The sequence below is a fragment of the Delphinapterus leucas genome, chromosome 13 (assembly GCF_059928025.1).
Source record: "Delphinapterus leucas isolate spDelLeu-1000000601 "Yukka" chromosome 13, BTC_Dleu_Yukka2, whole genome shotgun sequence".
NCBI classification, from domain to species: domain Eukaryota; kingdom Metazoa; phylum Chordata; class Mammalia; order Artiodactyla; family Monodontidae; genus Delphinapterus; species Delphinapterus leucas.
Window position 1 is genome coordinate 75468399 of NC_143141.1, and position 24800 is coordinate 75493198.

The 24800-nt window shown below is 37.3% G+C and overlaps 1 protein-coding gene and 1 pseudogene across 16 annotated transcripts in view; one reads left to right on the top strand and one right to left on the bottom strand.

Annotated features, from left to right (window-relative positions):
* The window catches only part of NCOA1 (nuclear receptor coactivator 1), a 366103-nt gene that overhangs the window by 158474 nt on the left and 182829 nt on the right, over positions 1-24800 (bottom strand). Inside the window, exon 4 of one of the 16 annotated variants that reach the window (XM_089922458.1) lies at positions 9448-9532. The exons of the other annotated variants lie outside the window; for them this stretch is intronic. The gene's annotated coding sequence lies outside the window, so the exon portion shown is untranslated. The remainder of the gene's footprint in view (positions 1-9447; positions 9533-24800) is intronic. 16 annotated transcript variants of the gene reach the window in all.
* On the top strand, positions 19806-21040 carry LOC149747796 (thioredoxin pseudogene; annotated as a pseudogene).

A 24800-nucleotide genomic window follows, 5' to 3' on the forward strand; every position in this document is an offset into this window, starting at 1 on the left:
CTCCCAAACTCATTCTATGAGGCCACCATCACCCTGATACCAAAACCAGACAAAGATGTCACAGAAAAAAGAAAACTACAGTCCAAAATCATTGATGAACACAGATGCAAAAATCCTCGACAAAATACCAGCAAACAGAATCCAACAGCACATTAAAAGGATCATACACCATGATCAAGTGGGCTTTATCCCAGGAATGCAAGGATTCTTCAATACACGCAAATCAATCAATGTTATAAACCATATTAACAAATTGAAGGAGAAAAGCCATATGATCATCTCAATAGATGCAGAAAAAGCTTTTGACAAAATTCAACACCCATTTATGATAAAAACCCTCCAGAAACTAGGCATAGAGGGTACTTACCTCAACATAATAAAGGCCATATATGACAAAACCACAGCCAACATCATTCTCAACGGTGAAAAACTGAAAGCATTTCCTCTAAGATCAGGAACATGACAATGCTGCCCACTATTATTCAACATAGTTTTGGAAGTTTTAGCCACAGCAATCAGAGACAAAAAAAGAAATAAAAGGAATCCAAATCGGAAAAGAAGAAGTAAAACTGTCGCTGTTTGCAGATGACATGATACTATACATAGAGAATCCTAAAGATGCTACCAGAAAACTACTAGAGCGAATCAATGAATTTGATAAAGTAGCAGGATACAAAATTAATGCACAGAAATCTCTTCATTCCTATACACTAAAAACGAAAGATCAGAAAGAGAAATTAAGGAAACACTCCCATTTACCACTGCAACAAAAAGAATAAAATACCTAGGAATAAACATGCCTAAGGAGACAAAAGATCCGTATGCAGAAAACTATAAGACACCGATGAAAGAAATCTTAGATGATACAAACAGATGCAGAGATATACCATGTTCTCGGATTGGAAGAATCAATATTGTGAAAATGACTATACTACCCAAAGCAAACAACAGATTCAATGCAATCCCTATCAAACTACCAATGGCATTTTTCACAGAACTAGAACAAAACATTTCACAATTTGTATTGAAACACAAAAGACCCCGAATAGCCAAAGCCATCTTGAAAATGAAAAACTATACTACAAAGCTACAGTAATCAAGACAGTAGGGTACTAGCACAAAAACAGAAATATAGATCAATGGAAGAGGATAGAAAGCCCAGAGATAAACCCATGCACATATGGTCACCTTATCTTTGATAAAGGAGGCAAGAATATACAATGAAGAAAAGACAGCCTCTTCAGTAAGTGGTGCTGGGAAAACTGGACAGCTCCATGTAAAAGAATGAAATTAGAACACTCTACAACACCACACACAAAAATAAACTCAAAATGGATTAAAGTCCTAAATGTAAGGCCAGAAACTATAAAACTCTTAGAGGAAAACATAGGCAGAACACTCTATGACATAAATCACAGCAAGGTCCTTTTTGGCCCACCTCCTAGAGAAAGGGAAATAAAAACAAAAATAAACAAATGGGACCTAATGGAACTTAAAAGCTCTTGCACAGCAAAGGAAACCAAAAACAAGACGAAAAGACAACCCTCAGAATGGGAGAAAATATTTGCAAATGAAGCAACTGACAAAGGATTAATCTCCAAAATATACAAGCAGCTCATGCAGCTCAATACCAAAAAAAACTCAACCCAATCCAAAAATGAGCAGAAGACCTAAATAGACATTTCTCCAAAGAAGATATACAGATTGCCAACAAACACATGAAAGGATGTTCAACATCACTAATCATTAGAGAAATGCAAATCAAAACCACAATGAGATTATCACCTCACACCAATCAGAACGGCCATCATCAAAAAGTCTACAAACAATAAATGCTGGAGAGGGTGTGGAGAAATGAGAACCCTCTTGCACTGTTGGTGGGAATGTAAATTGATACAGCCACTAGGGAGAACAGTATGGAGGTTCCTTAAAAAGCTAAAAATAGAACTACCATACAACCCAGCAATCCCACTACTGGGCATATACCCTGAGAAAACCATAATTCAAAGAGTCATGTACCACAGTGTTCATTGCTGCTCTATTTACAATAGCCAGGACATGGAAGCAACCTAAGTGTCCATCGACAGATGAATGGATAAAGAAGATGTGGCACATATATACAATGGAATATTACTCAGCCATAAAAGAAACAAAATTGAGTTATTTGTAGTGAGGTTGATGTACCTAGCGTCTGTCATACAGAGTGAAGTAAGTCAGAAAGAGAAAAACAAATACCATATGCTAACACATATATATGGAATCTAGAAAAAAAAAAAAACCAAAAATGGTTATGAAGAACCTAGAGGCAGGACCAGAATATAGATGCAGATGTAGAGAATGGACTTGAGGACACGGGAAGAGGGAAGGGTAAGCTGGGACGAAGTGAGAGAGTGGCATGGACATATATACACTACCAAATGCAGAATGGATGGCTGGTGGGAAGCAGCCACATAGCACAGGGAGATCAGCTTGGTGCTTTGTGTCCCCCTAGAGGGGTGGGATTGGGAGGGTGGGAAGGAGACACAAGAAGGAGGGAGTATGGGGATATGTGTATACGTATGGCTGATTCACTTTGTTATACAGCAGAAGCTAACGTACCATTGTAGAGAAATACACTCCAATAAAGATGTTGAAAAAAAAAAAAGATAAAAAGTGATCTGAAAGTTATAGGCTTAATACAAGTCAAATAAAAACCAAAGTGTGTTTTAGAAACATAATCATATAAGAAAAGAGTAAAAGAGTAAATAAAAAGAGTAAAAAAATAAGAGTAAATCTGTAAGAAAAAACAAGGAAATTTTGAAAAAGAAGAGTAATGAGGGTAGATATATCCTAATGATTATGAAAGCAGTTGTTGATATGCTTTTCCCATTTGCATTTCGTTCTACTTACTTCCCTACTATTCTATGAGTAGCATCCATTTCCTTGGAGAAGTTTAAATATAAAAGAGAAATATTTAATGCTCACCTTCTGAATTAAAGAAAGGATTTTGCAGCAAGATTAAGTCTTAAAAGTCTGGTTTTCCCAAAGAAGGAAAATTTTTTTAACACTAGTATTTTCTGACCAAGCCTGAAAGACTCAGAGTACAGTTTCTTCCACTTTGTAGAGCAGATATCCCTTCTGCTCATGACAGCTAGAACATAATGCCTAGAAGGAGGATAAAACCTGGAGACTGTAAATTAAAGCCTCAAATTCCTGATTCTGGCCAAAGGACTGTGGGATAAAGAAGTAGAACAGAGACAGGAGAAGCAAGTGATCAGCCCAGTACTCCCATTACTCTCTCCAGCTGGAGGCTGCAAAAGGAAAGGAATGTTTGAAGGAGTGGGGAAATCTGGGAGTTAGAATGGATTTTGCTCCGCTTCCTGTTGAGAAAGTGCGAAGTCACTGCCTTCCCGTAACATCCTGCACGGCCCCAACTGCCCTGCCCCCCAACCAAACTTTTACCTCCCCTCATGCACATCTAGCACAAGCTGGAGAGAGCCACATCAAAGCATAGGCACAGAAGCACAATCAGATTGAGGAAGGTGTGAGATCGGCTCTGGGGTCTCCCTTTTCTCCCATGTGCCATGGAAGGCTCTGGGAAACTCCTGGGTGCTGTAAAGTAGTTCAGGAAAGGTAACTTAAGATGCTGGATGTTGAGTTTGCCAGAAGAGGTCATTGTCATAGGGGCAAAGTAGCTCCATAGCAGAGGCCTGGAAAAGAGACCACCTGGCTAGCGAGTCAATGGGAATCCCTAGCCAGACATCAGGTTACCTGTGACACCTGGGAAGATGGCAATACATCCTGGGAACCAAGAAAACAGATCTTAAGTAACATCAGTTGTAAACTTCAGCTTCAGATATCTGAAGAATACCCAAGGACAAAAGCACCACAGTAGTCACAATTCCAGGGAATAGCCTGACCAGTTACTTTAAAGGAGAGACCAGTGAGAAACAGAGAAGATAGCACATGGATTGAGGGTTCTGGTATCCTTCCATGATTACAAGGTCACACAAGCACCCATAAGTCTGGATTCCATTGTGGGAAGGCATGAGAGAAGAGATGATACTTGAATGACTAGTATCCAAACAGAGACTGAAATATCCAAAGAGATCAATTTAAATTACTACATAAGACTTAGTTTACCAGCTTGGAGTAAGACTGGTACTCTTCCTCCAGTTACCCAGTTCCCAGAGTTCATCAAAAGGAAGAGATGACTTATAGAAAAATAAAGAAGCTATATTTTCTTTGCACACCTAAGTGAGTATGAGTAAGCTGTGATCCTGCTACAGATTTTATGATGTTTATTTCATGTGAGAATTCAAAAGAAATACTTCTTGGCATAATAGAAATCAACATCGCTTTAAAAGTAACAATGGACTTCCAGTTCAAGATGGCAGACTGAGCGTCTATCTCTTCTCCTTCTTAAACACCTCATGTCAGGCCACAGAACAAATGAGTGAAAAATCACAGAAGATGACCAGTACAGCTCTGATGATAAAGAGTAAATGCTGGCCACAGCACTTACTGTGGGTTTAAAGTCTCTGTCAGAGGGCTTATAGTGTGAACTTTGAGTTGAAGATAATAGCAGGTTAAGGACAATCTCAATAGACTGTGATCAAGGGAAGATAACTCAGAACTAATCAGAACTCTCCCTGCAGATAAATTCCTTCCCTATAGCAGAAGTTGAAGGAGGGACAGGGACAAGCTTGTTAGCCTTGTCTTTGCAAATGCAAAGAAAAGGGGTGGGGTGGGGAGGAATCCACATCCCATTTACCACAGCAAGTAGGAAACCAACTGGCAGAGTCCTGTGGTCAGCAATGATATTCAGTGGAAAACAATGCTTTGTAAAGGAGAACACTGACCTGTACCAAATTACACCAGTTACCAAGATGTTACCAGCATCAGAGTCATTTAAACTGTTTAAGTGCATACTGAATCATACTGGTGCACCCCAGACATACTGAATCAGATTTTTTTGTGAGTGAAGCTAGGAATCTGCATTTAAACTGGGTCCCCAAGGGATTGTTACATGTATTCAAGTTGGGCAACCACTGATTTAGAACTTCATTTAAAAATTCTATAAAGAAGAAAAGCCAAGAATCACCAGCTACTTAATAAAAACTAAGAGAGGCACTAAGGTGAAAAAGCACAGGCACCATGACCCACAGAAGAGAGAGTAAAGCAAAAAAAAAGAAATAAGATGTTTAACTTATATTGGTATCTTGAGAGAGATTCAAGAGGTCAATATAGGGGCTTCCCTGGTGGCGCAGTGGTTAAGAATCCACCTGCCAATGCAGGGGACATGGGTTCGAGCCCTGGTCCGGGAAGATCCCACATGCCGCAGAGCAACTATGCCCATGCGCCACAACTACCGAGCCTGCGCTCTAGAGCCTGCAAGCCAGAACTACTGAGCCCGCGTGCCACAACTACTGAAGCCCGCGTGCCTAGAGCCTGTGCTCCGCAACAAGAGAAGCCACCGCAATGAGAAGCCGGCACACCACAATGAAGAGTAGCCCCCAATCACTGCAACTAGAGAAAGCCCACGTGCAGCAATGAAGACCCAACGCAGCCAAAAATAAATAAATTTATTTTTTAAAAAAAGAGGCCAATATATCCATAAAATAAAAAAACTCTGTTCATAAAATATAGTAACCAACAAAAAAGAATTTTTAGAAAATAAAAATAATTTTCAAAATGAAATAACGTGACTTTCAGTGACAGCCAATATGGTAAGCCCATTACATCTCTCCCACCCATTACAACTAGTAAAAACTCTGGAGAGAATCCTAAAAGCAACTACCTGAGAACTCTGAAAAATAAACAATGGCAGGTACATTGGGGAGGGAAGTCAAAACTTGAAGAATAAGCAATAGGGCAGTGAGTTTACTCTATTTTAAAAACCCTTTCTTTGTTTACCACTTTAACATGAGGGTGGGTAGAGTCCCAGAATTACGCAGCAGAGGCACATAGCAGAAACTCCAAGAGAAAGCCCCTCTTTCTCACTGGAGTAAAAGGGTCATCTGCAAGCTGGAAAGTGTATAAGTTTGGGGGTGAGGTTTCCAGTTCCTTTTCTTTTCTTTCTCTTCTGACCCACTCTGAAGACAGTCCAAGTTATATAAAGCTATACTACTGAGGCAGGAAACCTAAAAGCCTAAGAGAAAACTGGCCCCAACCTCCTAAGGAACTAGAAAAAGGAGCCATCGTTGTATGAAGAGTATTGGAGCGGGGGAACTCCTCACTTCTCCTTTTTTTCCCCCTAACCTTTCAACCCAGGAGGGCCTCAATGGGGTATAACTGTGCAACAGTGAGGTGCGGGGGGAGAGGGTAGCACCAAGACTCTGAGAGAAAGCAACTTCAGCTTTCTAATGAGAAGGCCAGGAAAAGACCCCTGGGAGCCAGAGAACATAAGCAAAGTCCCCAAGAGTACAGAGACAGAGAAGATTCCACAAGGTGCATAAGTATAGATAATAAAGAGGTATCATTTTTTTTCCCCCAAATGAATCTTTAACCCAATGCAATTCTAATCAAAATCCTTCATATTCTTATTGTTTTAACTTGATGAATATATTCTAAAGTAAGTCTGTAAGAATTACTACCAAAAAAAAGAGCAAGACAAACGTTTTTGAAAGTCTAGTGAGAGAAAACTTAAAAGTTACATTAAATAATATAACATTAAAAGAGTATGGGGGGCTTCCCTGGTGGCGCAGTGATTGACAGTCCGCCTGCCGATGCAGGGGACACGGGTTCGTGCCCCGGTCCGGGAAGATCCCACATGCCGCGGAGCGGCTGGGCTTGTGAGCCATGGCCGCTGGGCCTGCGCGTCCGGAGCCTGTGCTCCGCAACGGGAGAGGCCACAACAGTGAGAGGCCCGCATACCGCAAAAAACAAAAAAGATAAAAAGAGTATGGGTCTTTCCTGGTGGCGCAGTGGTTGAGAGTCCACCTGCCAATGCAGGGGACACGGGTTCGTGCCCCGGTCGGGGAAAATCCCACATGCCGCGGAGCGGCGAGGCCCGTGAGCCATGGCCGCTGGGCCTGCGCGTCCGGAGCCTGTGCTCCGCAACGGGAGAGGCCACAGCAGTGAGAGGCCCACGTACTGCAAAAAAAAAAAAAAAAAAGAGTATGATAGGGCTTCCCTGGTGGCACGGTGGTTAAGAATCCACCTGCCAATGCAGGGGACACGAGTCTGAGACCTCATCCGGGAAGATCCCACATGCCGTGGAGCAACTAAGCCCGTGCACCACAACTACTGAGGCTGTGCTCTAGAGCCCACGTGCCACAACTACTGAAGACCGCGTGCCTAGAGCCCGTGCTCAGCAACAAGAGAAGCCACTGCAATGAGAAGCCCGTGCACCGCAACAAAGAGTAGCCCCCGCTCGCCGCAACTAGAGAAAGCCCACACACAGCAACGAAGACCCAACGCAGCCAAAAATAAATAAAATAAATTTATGTAAAAAAAAAAGAGTATAAATACATAGCAATATAAAAAGAGATCAAAAGAACATTATATAGACAGACAAATACACGTATATATGGGAATCTTATATATGATAAAGGTAGACTTCAAACAGTGGGCAAGAAAAGAAACATTCAATAAATGCTATCAGAAAGAATTAACTAATTTAAGAGAAAAAAGTTAGATTTCTACATAACATAATTATAAAAATTCTGAAAGATTAAACAAAAAATATTTATGCAGATGGCCAACAGGTGTATGAAAAGAAGCTCAATATTGCTAATTATTATAGAACTGCAAATTAAAACTACAATGAGGTATCACCTCACACCAGTCAGAATGGCCACCATTAAACATTAAAAAGTCTACAAATAACAAATGTTGGAGAGGGTGTGGAGAAAAAGGAACCCTCCTACACTGTTGGTGGGAATGTAAACTGGTGCAGCAACTATAGAGAACAGTATGGGGGTTCCTTAAAAAACTAAAAATAGAGTTACCATATGATCCTGCAATCCCACTCCTGGACAAAACTCTAATTCAAAAAGATACATGCACCCCAGTGTTCACTGCAGCACTGTTTACAATGGCCAAGACCTGAAAGCAACCTAAATGCCCATCAGTGGAGGAATGGATAAAGAAGATGTGGTACATATATACAATGGAATACTAAAAGAAGATGTGGTACATATACACAATGGAATACTACTCAGCCATAAAAAAAGAACAAAATAATACCATTTGCAGCAACATGGATGAACCCAGAGATCATACTAAGTAAATCAGACAGAGAAAGACAAATACCATATGATATCACTTATATGTGGAATCTAAAAAAATGATATAAATGAACTTATTTACAAAACAGAAACAGACTCAGACATACAAAAGAAACAGTTACTAGAGGGTATAGCAGGTTGGGGGGGGTAAACTAGAAGTTTGGGATTAACAGATATATACTACTATATAGAAAATAGATAAGGACCTACTGTATAGCACAGGGAACTATACTCAATGTCTTGTAATAACTTATAGTGGAAAAGAATCTGGAAAAGTATATATATATATATATATATATATCTGAATATAACTGAATATATATATAACTGAATCACTTTGCTGTACACCTGAAGCTAACACAACACTGTAAATTAACTATACTTCAATCTTAAAAATGGTTAAAAAAATTTTTAAATGATAGAAGACCAACAGCCAATAAACATATGACAAAAAGAAGTCAAATAATTGCAACTTAAATGACATTCCTTTTCTTTTCTTTTAGATTCCCATTATGTTTTTAAAATTTTAAAAAGTCTATGTGTGTGTCTGCATTCACTTAAGTGTGTCAAATCTTTGGATTTTTCTACACTGAAAAAAGAAAAGAGAAAAAATTAGAAGAAATCTGAATACATACTTATCTTCTAAACTTCTACACATAAGAAAGAAAACATATAAAATTAAAAGGCAAATAAAAAGGGTAAAAGTATTTGTTTTGACACTAAGTATCAAGAACCTTAGAAAATGTTGATGCCCCCCTGAGAAACTGTCACAATTTAGGAAAGTCTTCAATTCTAGACTCATGTTTGACAGCTACATGACCAGATAAATCACACACCACTTTGAGCAGCAGTTTCTTCACTGTTAAATATGAATACAAGCCACTAATTCTCAGGGTCATTGTGATATTTAAAAGAGCAACAAAGCACGTAAAAAAGTCTCAAAAGCTATAGAGGAGATGGTTGACCCAAGGCCTATGAACTCTGGGGGACTTCAGAAGGTCCTCGAACTCTCTGAACATCTGTGAATGTTTGTGAAAAGTGACTACAGCTTTAAGTAAACTCTCCAAGGGGCTCCTGATCCAAAAGAAAACTGAAAAGCACTACAAGCAAGGAGCAAAATCAAAGTGAAGATATTCTTCCCGCTTGATGCGTCCAGCTTCATGTCTGGCACATATAGGCCGAAATCAGGAACTCACTATAAAAATCCAAGTAGTATTTAAGAGGATATTAAACTTACCCCATTTATTTCAAAACCCCTCAGAACAGTACTTAGTGATTTCTTAGCATATTAATTCAACCTCTGACGTAGTTGTAAAGAGAGCCTGAAATCAGGAAAACAGTATTACAGTCAGTCATAGCTATTTGGATCAATCACATGAAATTAATGCAATCCGCTCTAGAAAAATGAGAGTAGGGGTGGGGGGTGAGGGTGGTGACAGTAAATAAATTTAATATATTTAAAGTAGTATTCTAAATTCATTAAGATATTCATAATTAATACATAAGCTACCTTGGGACATTCTCTTGAAGCAAACAAAAACTAGAGGTTTTATGTATATATTTTTAATAAAATGGGATATAGAAAATTATTGCTCTTTCTGCAAAATAATTAAGACTAAAAGATTAATTCTAAAACTTCTACTTCTAGATGGTGAGCCATACTTTCATTTAAAAAAAAATTTTAAGCCCTATAAGTGAGGCACACTAATAAAATTCTACCCAGTCAAGCATATGGCAAGCAGACTAAAAGGTAATATTAATTAAAATGAAAACTAAATAATTAAGAATTTAAAGTACTTGAGGACTTCCACTTCCGGGAAGGTGGAATAGATATATTTTTCCCTATTCTTCTCACTAAGTAAAACTAAAAGTCCCGGACAACATATATAACAAACATAAGAAGACTCTAGGGCTTCCCTGGTGGCGCAGTGGTTGAGAGTCTGCCTGCCGATGCGGGGGACGCGGGTTCGTGCCCCAGTCTGGGAGGATCCCACATGCCGCGGAGTGGCTGGGCCCGTGAGCCATGGCCGCTGAGCCTGAGCGTCTGGAGCCTGTGCTCCGGAATGGGAGAGGCCACAACAGTGAGAAGCCCGCGTACCGCAAAAAAAAAAAAGAAGACTCTAAAGGAGAAATGAAAGCAGATCAGGTAGAAATCACCAGATCTAAGGAAAACAACATGGTGGTGAGTTCTATGGGTTTTCTTCTGTGCCCTATATATTCTAGACTTGGAGTTAAAGAAGCTGGCAACCTAGAAATACCAATAGGCCCAGACCCTCCAAAAAACCAACCAAACAAAACAAATTCCTGTTCTCCCAGCCAAAAGATCAGGAAAGAAACAATCTAGACAAAAAGCTGTTATACCCAGACAAACACTATAAAACAAAACAAAACAGAACTGTGGTGCCAGCATCACCAGCAAAGGTCAAGTGGAGAGCCTAGACTTCCACCTCTGCCAAACTGTAACAAGGCACCCCATACTCCGCACCACAGTGGTGTCAGAGAAGGCCATTTGGGAGTTGGTCCCTACCAGGTGATAATGAGACCTCCTTCCACTTGGTGTCAGTGAAGACCACATGGAAAGCTTAGATGTCCAACTGGCAGTAAGAAGGTGTACTTCCCCCTTCCTGGTGTAGGCTGGTGTCAGAAGAGGCCTAGTGGAGTCAGGCCTTTCACCACTGCCCAACAGTAAAAAGGCCCTCCCCTCCCCCTCAGTACAGGTGTACACTGAGGCACACCTGCCTTCCCAGCCAAGGAAAAGTCAGTGGAGGCCAGAACTCCCATCCCTGACAAGCAGTAATGGGGAATCTCCCACCAACTTGAGAGTCAACAGAGGCAGAGTGAGGAACTTGGACTTCTATCCCCTCTGGGCAGTAATGTGACAGAGCACTCCCCTCTTTCCCATGTTGGAGCAGTGCCAGAAGAAGCCAACTACATCAGAATGTGTAAATAAGATCCTGAGTCGCAGAACATAATATCCAAAATGTCCAGGTATCAAATAAAAATCACTCATCATAACAAGAACTCTCATAACACTCATCATAACAAGAAATATGTCAAACTGAATGAAAACAGACAATCCACAGAAGCCAATACCAAGATGAGGAAGATGGTAAGATTATCTGATGAAGACTTTTTTTTTTAGTGTTAAGTAATATTTACTGAACATATATTATGTGCTTAGCTAATGCTATAAACATATTATACATATTAACTCTACCCTTACCATAATTCTGTGAAGCAGTTACTGTCACTAATTACTGTTATTAATCCCATTTTACACATGTGAAAAGTGAGGTACATAGAGATTAAATTACAGATAAAAACCCCAGAGGTTGCCCGGATTCATAAAGTTATTGAGAGGTAGATCCTGGCTTAGAACCCTGATGGCACCCCTCCTGACATAATGTTTGAAGTGGCCATTATAAAAATGTCTCAAAGAGCAGTTATGCACATGCTTGAAACAAATAAACAAAAAGATAGGGAGTCTCAACAAAGAAAAAATACACCAAAAAGAAAAGACTTAGAACTGAAAAAATATAAAAACTGAAACAAAAGACTCAACAGATGAGAACTACAGTAGAATGGAGAGGACAGAGGGAAGAATCACTGAACTGGAAGACAGAACAATAGAAACTACCCAATCTGAACAACAGAGAGAAAAAACTGAAAACAAATAAACAGAGCCTTGGGGTCCTGTGGGGCTACAACAAAAGACTTACCTTCCAGGACTTCCCCGGTGCAGTGGTTAAGAATCCGCCTCCCAAGGCAGGGGACGCAGGTTCAAGCCCTGGTCTGGGAAGATCCCACATGCTGTGGAGCAACTAAGCCCATGCACCACAACTACTGAGCCTGCGCTCTAGAGCCCACGTGCCTAAAGCCTGTGCTCCACAAGAGAAGCCACCGCAATGAGAAGGCTGTGCACCGCAACAAAGAACAGCCCTTGCTCACCACAACTACAGAAAGCCCGCATGCAGCAATGAAGACCCAAAGCAGCCAAAAATTAATTAATTAATTTTTAAAAAAATAATAATTTTTTTAAAATCTTAAAAAAAAAAATTTATCTTCCATGTCATCTGAGTCCCAAAAAGAGAGAAGAAAGAGAGTAAGACTGAAAAAGTCCTCTAACAAACAAAAACTTGTAACTTCTCAAGCTTGGCAAAACACACAAACTTACAGACTCCAGAAGCTAAGTGAATCCTACACAGCATAAGCCCAAAGCAATCCATATCAAGACAGTTCACAGTTAAACTTCTGAAAACTGAAGACAAAGAAAATGTAATGAAAACGGTGAGAGAGAAATGATGCTTTAACTATAGGGGAAAAACAAATCAAATGATAGATTTCTTGTCTGAAACAAAAGAGGGGTGAAGGAAGTGGCACTGAAGTCCACATCTGATCATGTGTTTCTATATCTGTTTCTCTCTTGTTCATGCTTCTTGGCATGCCTGGACTCTGGAGATTGAATGTCAGGTATTGCATAACAAAAACTGTAGAGGCTGTGACTGATATTATCTTTTTCAATAGAAGATTTTCTTTAGTTTCTGGTAGGCAACAGGAGCTAATCCAATCAGGGATTAAGCTAATTTGAAGCCAATTTTCAATCATATTAAGACTTATCAACATGCACCCCAATGTTCATAGCAGCATTATTTACAATAGCCAAGATACGGAAGCAACCTCAGTGTCTATTAAGAGATAAATGAATAAAGATGTGGTATATGTGTATACACACACACACACGCTCACACTCACACAATGGAATACTACTCAGCCATAAAAAAGAATGAAATTTTGCCATTTGCAGCAACATGGATGAACTTAGAGGGTATTATGTTAAGTGAAATAAGTCAGACACAGGAAGACAAATACTGTATGATAACGCTTATATGTGGAATCTAAAAAATAAAACAAACTAGTGAATATAACAAAAAAGAAGCAGACTCACACATATAGAGAACAAATTAGTGGTTACCAGTGGGGAGAGGGAAAGGGGAGGGGTAACACAGGGGTATGGAATTAAGAGGCACAACTATTATGTATAAAATAAGCTACAATGATATATTGTACAACACAGGGAATATAGCCAATATTTTATAATAACTATAAATGGAGTATAACCTTTAAAAATTATGAATCACTATATTGTACACCTGTGACGTAACATTATACATCAACTATACTTCAATTAAAAAAAAAAAAAAAAGACCTGGTCTCCTTCTCTGGTTCACCCTTACTGTGAGGATACAGTTATTTAGAGATCTCAACTGAAAGCCTCAGATATGTACCAGAACTCCTCTCTTTAGTACCATGAGACTGCTGAAAATTCTGCTTAGCTTCTCAACCTCTTAGTAGTCACCTTCAGCTCAACTTTTCTGCCTATTGGCTTGTGCAGTTTACTAATCTGCAACAAATTCTGGTGGAAACATGGTTCAGGCTTTTGGTTCAATTCTCTATGCTTATATTCTCTTCACCATCTTGGTCATTCAAGCTCTAGATGCCTTGGCAACCCTGAACTCCAACAGTCTCTCCACCCCTGTAAGATGACCAAAAGGTCTCCTCAGTTTCTGTTTCTTAGCAACCACTGTATGTTCAACTCTCCTGCCTCTTCGTGGTATCATCTACAAAGTGAAAACTCCCCGAGAGATTATTTATGTGCCTTTTCCCATTGATAAAATTCAAAAATAAAAACTCTTGGCAAGGTAAGAACAAAAAATGAACTTCCCTACTTTGTTAAAACCTATCAGAAACCAATGGTAAACATTATACCTATGAATAAAGTAACAGATGCATTCTCATGTATGTTAAGAACAAGTTAATAATGTGCGAAATCACATGTACTATTCAACACAGTACTGGAAGGCTTACGCAATGCAATAAATTAAGGAAAAAAATATATTAATGCTAGAAAGGAAAAGACTCCCCAAAAGTCATTATTTACATATAACGTGAATACCTATCCTTATAAAACTCAAAGGGAATATAAAACTCATAAAGACAGATCTCTATCCTTGTAGAAATTACATTCTAGATTTGGGGAGAAGGTAAGGAAGATAGGTAATAACAACAAACATAATAAATAGGTAAATTATCAAATCTGCTAGAAGGTGACAAATGCTGTGAAAATGTAAAGTAAAATAAAGGAGGGAAAGGGGAAATCAGAACTGGGAACAGACGGACTACAATTTTTTTTAAAAAATCAGAATCACTCCGTCCCAGAAGAAACAAAAATAAAAATTACCTAGGAATAAAGAATTCTGTGGAATATGAGTAAGGTCTTCTAGTAGAAAACTAAGTTTCCAAAAGAACAAAACTTTCGAGTTTGAATGTAGAAACAGTCAATATACCTAATAAAAATAATTTTTCTCAAATTAATATATAAATCCAGATAATATCCTAGCAGAGTTTTTCATGCCTCTTACGAAGTATATTAATAACGTAGAGAGAAGACATGTATATGCATATACATATATATTTAAATAACAAAGAGAATTATGAAAAACAACAAACCAGTTTTATTTATCCTACCAGATATCAAAAGTAAAAAAAAAGAAAGAAAAAGGAAAAAAAAAGTCAGAGGATAAAATACCTAAACATGAAAACTTAATCTCAAGTTATTGTTGTTTAATGGGTATAAAGTTGCAGTTTTGCAAGATGAAAAAGTTCTGGAGATCAGTTGCACAAGGTGAATGTACTTAATACTACTCAATTGTACACTTAAAAATGGTTAAGATGGCAATTTTTATGTTACGTGTTCTTTATAATTAAAAAAATGTAAGTGAATACTTTTATGCCTCTAGGCAAAGAAACCTTTCTCACATAAACTAAAAAGTACACATAAGTCATAAAGGAAAAGACTGATTGATCTGACTGGTATAATTTCTGTATACCAAAGGACAATATAAGCAAAATGAAAGACTAGTAAAAACCTAAGAGAAAATATTTGGCATCATAAAAACAGGAAAAAAAAAAAAAGGATGAGTAATCAAAAGACCTAAAGAAATTCTACAAATCAATAAGAAAAATGTTCAACAACCAACAGGATAAGAAACAAAGCATACTGTGAATAGGCAATTCCTGTTAGAAAAAATACAAATAACCCTAAAAAATAAAAAATAGGAAAAAAAAACCTTACTAGTAATTAGTGAATTAAATATTAAAGACTAAGAAGACATTTTCCAAAAAATTTGAAAGCTAGACGGTAACAGTTCACAAGTGTATGAAATGATACTCTCAAAAACCTAATGATAAAGGTATAGACTGAAACAACAGTTCTGGAAGACAATCTGGCAATATCTTCCAAATCAAAACTGCATGTATCGGGACTTCCCTGGCTGTCCAGTGGTTGGGACCTTGCCTTCCAGTGTAAGGGGTGCAGGTTTGATCCCTGGTTTGGGGGGCTAAGATCCTACATGCCTTGGGGCCAAAAATCCAAAACATAAAACAGAAGCAATATTGTAACAAATTCAATAAAGACTTTAAAAATGGTCCACATCAAAAAAAAATCTTAAAAAAAAATTGCATGTATCATCACCCTATATATGTGCCTCCTTATAGAAAATGACAACACTTTCTATAAAACAGTCTTAACAAAAAGAAATCAAACCTGAATCACATCAAGCCTCCATACCTAACTAAAAATTTACAGAAAATGCAGAGAACAAAAAACAAGTTAAACAATGCCATGGGATGCAATAAGCAAGAGCTAGAGTATGGAAAAAATCTGCAGGGCAAACCACCCAGTCTCTTCAATCAATACTGCAAAATTTAAAAAAGAGAGACAGGGAGGGAAGGATGGGAGGAAGGAGGGAGGGAGGAAGAAAGGAAGCTGGAGACAGAGAAAGAAAGGGGAATCAGGGAGATGGAGTGAAAGAAAGAGAGAAGGGATGGGAGAAAGAGAGGGAGGGAGAAAAAGAGGAAAAATAGTTTGAAAGACTTTTTTTTAAAGGTATATCAACCAATCAAACTGTAAACCTCATCTGGATCCTAATTCAAACAAATAAAAAAATATGGAAGAAAATGTTTCTGACATTAAAACAGTTTAAAATTTGAACACTGACTGAATATTTAATGATACTAAAGAATTATTGTTGGGCTTCCCTGGTGGCGCAGTGGTTAAGAATCCGCCTGCCAATGCAGGGGACACGGGTTCAAGCCCTGGTCTGGGAAGATCCCACATGCCGCTGAGCAACTAAGCCTGTGCGCCACAACTACTGAGCCTGCGCTCTAGAGCCCGTGCTCCACAACAATAGATGCCACCACAATGAGAAGCCTGCACACCACATCGAAGAGTAGCCCCCACTCTCTACAACTAGAGAAAGCCCACGCACAGCAAAGAAGATCCAACACAGCCAATAAGTAAATAATTAAATAAATAAAAAAATTTTTAAAAAAGAATTATTGTTAATTTTCAAGTGTGATAATAGTGTTTTTCTCCAAAAAAAAAAAAAAAAAAAGACCTTATATTTTCCAGAAACACATGAAATATTTGCAGATCAAATGACACGATATCTCAATTTGTTTACAAAATGTGAGAAGGGATAAAGTGAGAGTACAGATAAAACAAGATTGATCATGGGATGATAACTGTTGAAGGCAAGTAGAAGTTCACTCTTCTATTTTGTCTACTTGAAAATTTCCCTATAAAACATTTAAAGTGCATATACCATATGGTTCAGCAATTCCACTTCTTTTTATCTTAAAGGAACTATCATGCAGGTGCATGAAAAAGTACATACAGGACACTCCTGACTCCACTGTTTGTAGTTTTAAAAAATTATAAATAATCTGCAGTAAAAACCCTGAGGGCCCAAATAAAACTGGTACAGCTATCGTACAAAACACAATGCAGAAACTGAAAATAACAACAACAAAACACAGATCTAAACATGCTGGAGAGTGAAAAAATCATACTGCCAAAATATATAAATATACCCCTTACAAAAAATAATCCATACAATACTATATATTTCCTACAAATATGTGTGTATATATGTACACTTACATATATAAATCAGTGTATATATGTATGTAAGTACATAAATATAAATGGACTGAAAATATCTGAAAAGATAGACACCAAATAGACACCACGGAGAGAAGAGGAAAGAACCAGGACTGTAGAAATGCTCAAGATGGACTTTAGTTTCACCAATCTTTTTAGCATTTCAAAAAGGAGAATTACTTCTGTGGGTAAAGCTTATGTTTAAAAAAAGAACATTAATTCACATTTTTGCTGTCTCTTTGCGAATCAATGAATCTTTTTTGACTTTTGTACAGAACCAGAACCAAGATATACCTCCTAGAAAATTAACTATAAAACATACCCTTCTCTAAATCAAGAACTTATAGACAAGAATGTAATCAATCTGGGAAAAAAATATTAGGTTCAACCACACAAAACTGCCAACATTCTAATATTTTTGCCTTCAAAAAATGGCAATTTCATGAGTTTGACATAATAGATTTTTGTATAGCAACACTAGCATTGCAGGAAATTCATTATATTTATATATACTCTACTCCCGAAAATTTGTATGAAAACTAAAATGTGTGAAAAGATAAAAGGGGGATACTATTAAGTTTTTCAAAAACATGTATGTCCCTAATTTCACCTAACCTGTTGTCAACAATATAATTACGTTTCCACATTTTCTTAAAAATCTGTTCTCTTACTTCACACACAATATTGGATTAATATTCTTTAACCCAATAAGCGCTGACTGAAACCAAAGATTTGTAATTTTCATCTTGGTCTTAACTAATATTCAATTTATAAGCATACTTATCATTCCCAGCTGAATTTCTTTAATCTTCTACTCATTTTTACAAAATAAGAGCAAATATAATAATATACCAAGAACTGCATAAGTAACTTTTTTTAAGATGGTAACACTTCTGAATCCAAAATATTGGATAGACACAACTAGGCAAAATCATGTTAGTTGGTAACTGAGTCTCATTTATTCACATGAAAAGCAGAGTATAATGTACAAAAATATAGGTTGTATTAAAAAAGTCAAAAGGAGTGCTTGTAATTATAATTATTCTTATCATCACAAGATCCTAATACCAAAAATAGACTTCAGGAAATGGGTTTTACCAAAATTTGTGGGAAAGATGCAAGAAATGTCTTATTTTCTATTCTTCCTCTTAGATCTTCAATCTATCTCCCATCAATGCATTCTCCACACTGAAGATCAAAGAGACTTCATAAACCTCTCTTTTAAAATGTCTTGATCAGGTCATTCCCCTGCTTAAAGTCCATTAAGTCCTACAAGGACTAAATGATGTGGTTACTATCCATTCTTCAGTCGTACCATTTTTGCTATTTTTCCCATTGTTCTCTGTGTTCCAGGTATGCACTCTTTTTACTTTAGCTTCACTTTTTAAAAATTACATTTTGTAAACTATCATACAATAAAAGAAACTTTTTTGCATGTACAGTTCTATGAGTTTTAGCAATACATATAGAGTCATGTAACCACCACCACAACCACAATACAGAAAGTTCCATTACCCCAAAAGAAACTTCATCCAGTTGTCACATGAATCAATAATTTATTCCTGGGCTTCCCTGGTGGCGCAGTGGTTAAGAACCCACCTGCCACTGCAGGGGACATGGGTTCGAGCCCTGGTCCAGAAGATCCCACATGCCACAGAGCAACTAAGCCCGTGCGCCACAACTACTGAGCCTGCGCTCTAGAGCCCATGAGCCACAACTACTGAGCCTGCATGCCACAACTACTGAAGTCTGCATGCCTAGAGCCCGTGCTCCGCAACAACAGAAGGCACCACAATGAGAAACCCACGCACTGCAACGAAGAGGAGCCCCCCCTCACCGCAACTAGAGAAAACCTGCGCGCAACAACTAAGACCCAATGCAGCCAAAAATAAATAAAATAAATAAATTTTAAAAAATAATTTATTCCTTTTCGTTGCTGAATAGTAATCTACTGTATGGATGTACCATCATTTATCTATTTACCCGTCAGAAAAACATCAGGTTGTTTCTAGTTCGGGGTGATTATGAATAGAACTGCTATGAACATTTGTGTAGAGATTTTTATGTGAAATTAAGTTTTTGTCCTCTAGAGTAAGTACCCAGAGGGTGGTTGCTGGGTTATATGGTACTGTATGTTTAACTCCATAAAAAAGTACCAAACTGTTTTCCAAAGTGTAAAAAAAAAATCATTAAGGTTAACACCACCACGCCACCAGTGATAATAACGTTGATACTGTACTCCGCGGTATAATGTAAAGAAAGGGGTCCTTCACCTCTTGTAGTATTCTTCCCAAAACACTATAGCCTAAGTGTAATCATCGGAAAAACATCAGACAAACCCAACTGAGGGATATTCTACAAAATACCAGAGCAGTACTATTCAAAAGTGTCAGAGCTATCAAAAAGAAGGAAAGACTAACAAATTTCACCCTGTACTACCTTTGCAACTTTTCTGCAAATTCCAAATTTTCTTTTTTTAAAAGAAATGATTTTGATTTTAAAAGAAAATGATTTTTAAAAGAAATGATTTTGAACATCTTTTCATGTATTTATCAACCTTATATCCTCTTTGACGGAATGTCTATGTCTTTTGCCCATTTTTAAACTTAGTTATTTGTTTCTTTACTCTTGAGTTTTGAGAGTTCTTTATATATTCTTAACATAAGTCCTTTATTGGATATGTGATAGTCAAACATTTACTCCCACTTTGTAGCTTGTATTTTTATTTTCTTAACAGTGTCTTTCACAGAGCAAAAAGCTTTTAATTTCTATGAAGTCCAATTTATCAATTTTTTTCCTTTAGTGGATCATGCTTTTGGTGCCATATCTAAGTATTTTTTGCCTAACCTCAAGTCACAAATATTCTCCCTTATGCCTTCTTCCAAGAACTTTACAGTTTCACAGTTTACATTTAGATCTATGATGCATTTTGAATTAACTGTTATATAAAGTGTGAAGTATAAATCAAGATTCTTTTTTGCATATGAATGCAAAGCCAACACCATTTACTAAAAAGGTCACTGTTTCTCTCCTGAATTGCTTTTGCAACTTTGTCAAAAATCAACTGGCCAAAGCTCTGTCCAGCCCCTTGGATCCGTTTTCATTGCTTCCACCGTGAGGTCGCTCATCGGACCCCAGCAGCCAAAATGGTGAAGCAGATTAAGAGAAAGTATGCTTTTCAGGAGGCCTTGAACAATGCAGGAGAGAAACTCCTAGTAGTCGACTTCTCAGCCACATGGTGCGGGACTTGCAAAATGATCAAGCCTTTCTTTCATTCTCTCTCTGAAAAGAATTCCAACGTGGTGTTCCTCAAAGTAGATGTGGATGACTGTCAGGGTGTTGCTTCAGAGTGTGAAGTCAAATGCATGGCAACCTTCCAGTTTTTTAAAAAGGAACAGAAAGTGGGTGAATTTTCTGGCACCAATAAGGAAAACCTTGAAGCCACCATTAATGAATTAACCTCATGTTTTCTGAAGACATAACCAGTAAACAGCCATTGGCTGTTTAAAACTTGTAATTTTTTTATTTACAAAAAGGAAAGGTCAAGTATAAACACTATATACCTAACTGCCATCTGATAAGTGACGATAAAATATTAACTCTACCCTTTTAAAAAAAAAACATCAACTGACGATATTTCTGTGGATCCTATTTCTGGACTGTCTACTCTGTTCCAATGATCTATGCATCTATCCCTTTGCCGATACCACACCATTTTTATTTCTGTACTGACATTCCTTTAGTACCTCCAATATGCTCCTTCGTTACTTCAAGAACTTCAGATATGCTGGTTCTGTCTTCCTGCACATTCTTCCGCTCTCACCTAGTAACTCCTAACTCATCTTTCAGAATTTTAGCTTAAATGTCACTTTCTCAGGAAAAACTCTGCATCATGAAAGTCAGAGAGGTTTCAGGAGAAAGCAGAAAAAAATCAAGATGCATCAGTCCAATAGGGCAGCAGTCCCCAACCTTTTTGGCACCAGGGACTGGTTTTGTGGAAGACAATTTTTCCACGGATGGTGGGGGGGATGGTTCAGGCGGTAATGCGAGTGACGGGGAGCGGCAGACAAAGCTTCCCTCGCTCACCTGCCCCGCCACTCACCTCCTGCTGTGCGGCCTCGTTTCTAACAGGCTGTGGACTGGTACCAGTCCACAGCCCGGAGGTTGGGGACCCCTGAAATAGGGCATCCAGTTACCAACTCAGCAAGAGTTAGAGACTACCAATGACTTTAAGAAGTTATTAGGATTTCCTAAGCTTTGTCACACCTCTGTGTTTATTTCTGTCATGACCAGCACCCCTTCTCTACCTCTTACTCCTTCTACCTTTCCCGTAAAGCTTAGCTGTAAAATCCTAAAAGCAAAAAAGGGGAAGTGTACTTATCATGCTGGCAAGTAAGGGGGAGCTGCCAATACGTCACTCCACTTCTGCCCTGGATAAGTGTTGGAGATAGAAAAGAGTCTCTAAGGAACAGAAGAAAGTGGACGAATTACCTAGGACCTAGACAAGGAGAAAACTAATCTAGGTTTAACAACAAAAAGGTACATCCCCCAGTAAAAAAGCTAAGACAGTAATGAGGAAGACGCTGATCTTTGTATTAAGTAATTACAATTTAGAGAACTAATTAGGAAAGGAAGGTTAAGACTTTTTTTAAAGAACCTCTTCCCTTAAAATGCCAAGTAGTTGACAGTAATGATTTCAAAATACTATAATCAGAAAAAAGAAAAGCAAAGTTAACTAATATTTTCTGAGCATTGTTATATGCCAGGGACTGAGATGGATATTTTATGTATGTGTTCTCATGTAGTCTTTATAAAAAAATCTGTGAAGTAGATATTATTATTTCTACTTTATAGAGAAAGAAACTGAGTTTATACAGCTAGATTGGCTCTATTTCCTCTTTGTTCTTATTCTCGTAACTTGTTTTTATAACTATATTCATGAAAAAATAAAGCAATATACAAAAAGATCTCAACTTAAATGAGAAAAGACAATTAACAGACACCAGTACTGAGATGACAAACATGTCTGAATTATCTAACGAGGATTTTAAAGCAGCTATCAGTAAAATGAACCAAAATGCAATTACAAACACTACTGAAACAAATGGGAAAACAGAAAGTCACAGCAAAGAAACAGAAGACATAGAGAAGAATCAATGGAAATTTTAGAACTGAAAAATACAATAGCCAAAATTAAATTCAACGGATGGTCTGAAGAGCAGAATGTCGATAACAGAAGAAAGAGTCGATCTTAAAGAAAGTGAACTTAAAGATCGATCAATAGAAATCATCCAGTCTGAAAAAGAGAAAAAGAAAAAGAATAGATTGAAAAAAATAATGGAGCCTCAGGGACCTGTGGAACAATTACATAAGATCTAACATTCACATCATCAAAATCCCAGAAGAAGAGGCGAGAAAATGTGGGCTGAAAACTTATTTGAAGAAATAATGGATGACAGTTTTTCAAATTTGGTGAAAATCATAAACTAACAAATTCAAGAAGCTGAGCAAACTGCAAACAGGTTAAACCCAAAGAAATCCAAACATACACACATTATAATAAAGTTTCTCAAACTAAACACAAAGAAAAAAATCCTGTAAGCAGCCAGAGAAAAACAATGCATTACCTACAGGGGAATTTCTCATCAGAAAACCATGGAGGCCAGCTGTACCAATTCCAAAACAATGCATGAGTACTTCATTCCCTAATTTATTACAGTTATTCAATAAGTACAAAAAGGTTATTCACTATTGTTTCAGTTAATTACCCAGGAGGTTGAACTCTTTTCCTTACGTTTGTTTACTCTATGTAAACTCTATTTTGACCTAATGGACACGACTTTATCCATGTACTTACTGGAATCTTAGTGTTGTAAATATTTTTTAAATATTCATAGTTATTTTAGATAGGATTTAAGGTCAAATTTGTAAATATTTTCCATTTTGTTATTTTTCTTTTTAATTTTGTGCTGGTTTTTTCATATAGATGTACTTAATTTTTTAGTCAATTTTTGAGTCTTCTTACTTTGGGTTACTATTTGCATAGTTTCACTAGTTTTCCAGTTTTTAAAAAGTTAACCATACATTTGCATACAGACAGGTTCAACACTAATTTTTCTAACTGCTACCTGATCACCTCAAAAATTAATGAAATAATTCTACCACTTGATAGACTTTATGCTTGCTATTGTATACTGAATTCATAAATCATATTTTCTCAATTCTAAAAATGCTTTTCTTAAAATAATATTTTTAGGTTTCTGAAACTAGGAGAAGTATCAGAATTAATGTCCAAAAAAGGTACCAGTAGTTAAGCAAAAGAGTAAGTTGTGATGTATGTAACTGCTTGCCCATGTGTAAACCTATGGGAAATACCTTCCCATAGAAGGTATCTGTTTATCCAAATATCACCACAGCTGAATTTACTGCATACATAAACTCACAAGCCTTTGAATTTTAAGTTAAATCTGAAAGCCTAACTGTCGCTTGAAAATGTTTTCAGAAAGCACTGAAATAAAAAGCTATTGTGATGCAAAAATTGTCTGTTGCGAGACAAGCAAGAGCAATTAAAGGCAGTAGAAATTACCCAGTCCCTCAAAATAGATCACAGAATTAGCAGAGCTGGGAGACACTGGTGTGACCAATTTACATTTTACAAAGTACTATTACCCAAGGGCTGGATATCTGTCAAAAGTTTCCAGCTGACTCAAAAAAGAAGTTATTTAATTCACAGTTTATAGAAAAACTGAAACCATGAATTTAGCCAACAAAGAAAAGCAGTTAAATTCCAAACATTTCCCATACGACTCAAAACTATACTGACAATCATAATGTATAGAAAAGCAGCAACAGGTGAGGAAAATCAGCATGTCAGCATGAAAAAGGATTAGACTCACTCTTGTATTACGATTCCAAAGAAGATGGTATAGAAACTGTATGGATAAATGTATGCTTCTGTCAATTAATTTCTAAGAAGGATTTGAAAAATAAATTTAATGTTTCTTCTTTCTTTAAAGTATATTCAATCAATAGTATATATCACAATTAATAGTCTTAGAATTGAGAAAATGCACTGTGTGTATATATGTGTGAATATATTTGTCTATGTCTATTCAGTCACTTATTTGCTCATTCATTTCTGGGTAAAGGAAAGCAAGAACAGAGAAGCAGGAACAGAACTAAAGATAATAATGAATAAAGATCAAACCTTTCCAAGATCCTAAAGGTTACTGTGATGCAGAAAAACACATGATGAAGTAAATACAACCCAGTGAAAAATGACAACCAGATAGATAACTTACTAGCAAATAAGATAGCCAAAAAAAACCTGATAAAATTAAAGGTAATAGCAAATTGAAATAGCTGAGAAAAAGTAAGTAAAAATAGGTCTTAATTCAGTTGAAAGTAAGAGTATTAAGAACTTATTAAAACTATGTAGTACCTAACCAAGATTCAGAATACCATAATTCTTGATCAACCACCCTACCACTGCAGTAGGTTCCAGAGAATGAAAGTGAGAAGGGATGTACCAAAATTGCCTGTTTATTATTATCAAAGGGTTTGGACCATAGGCAACTAGGGACTCCTCT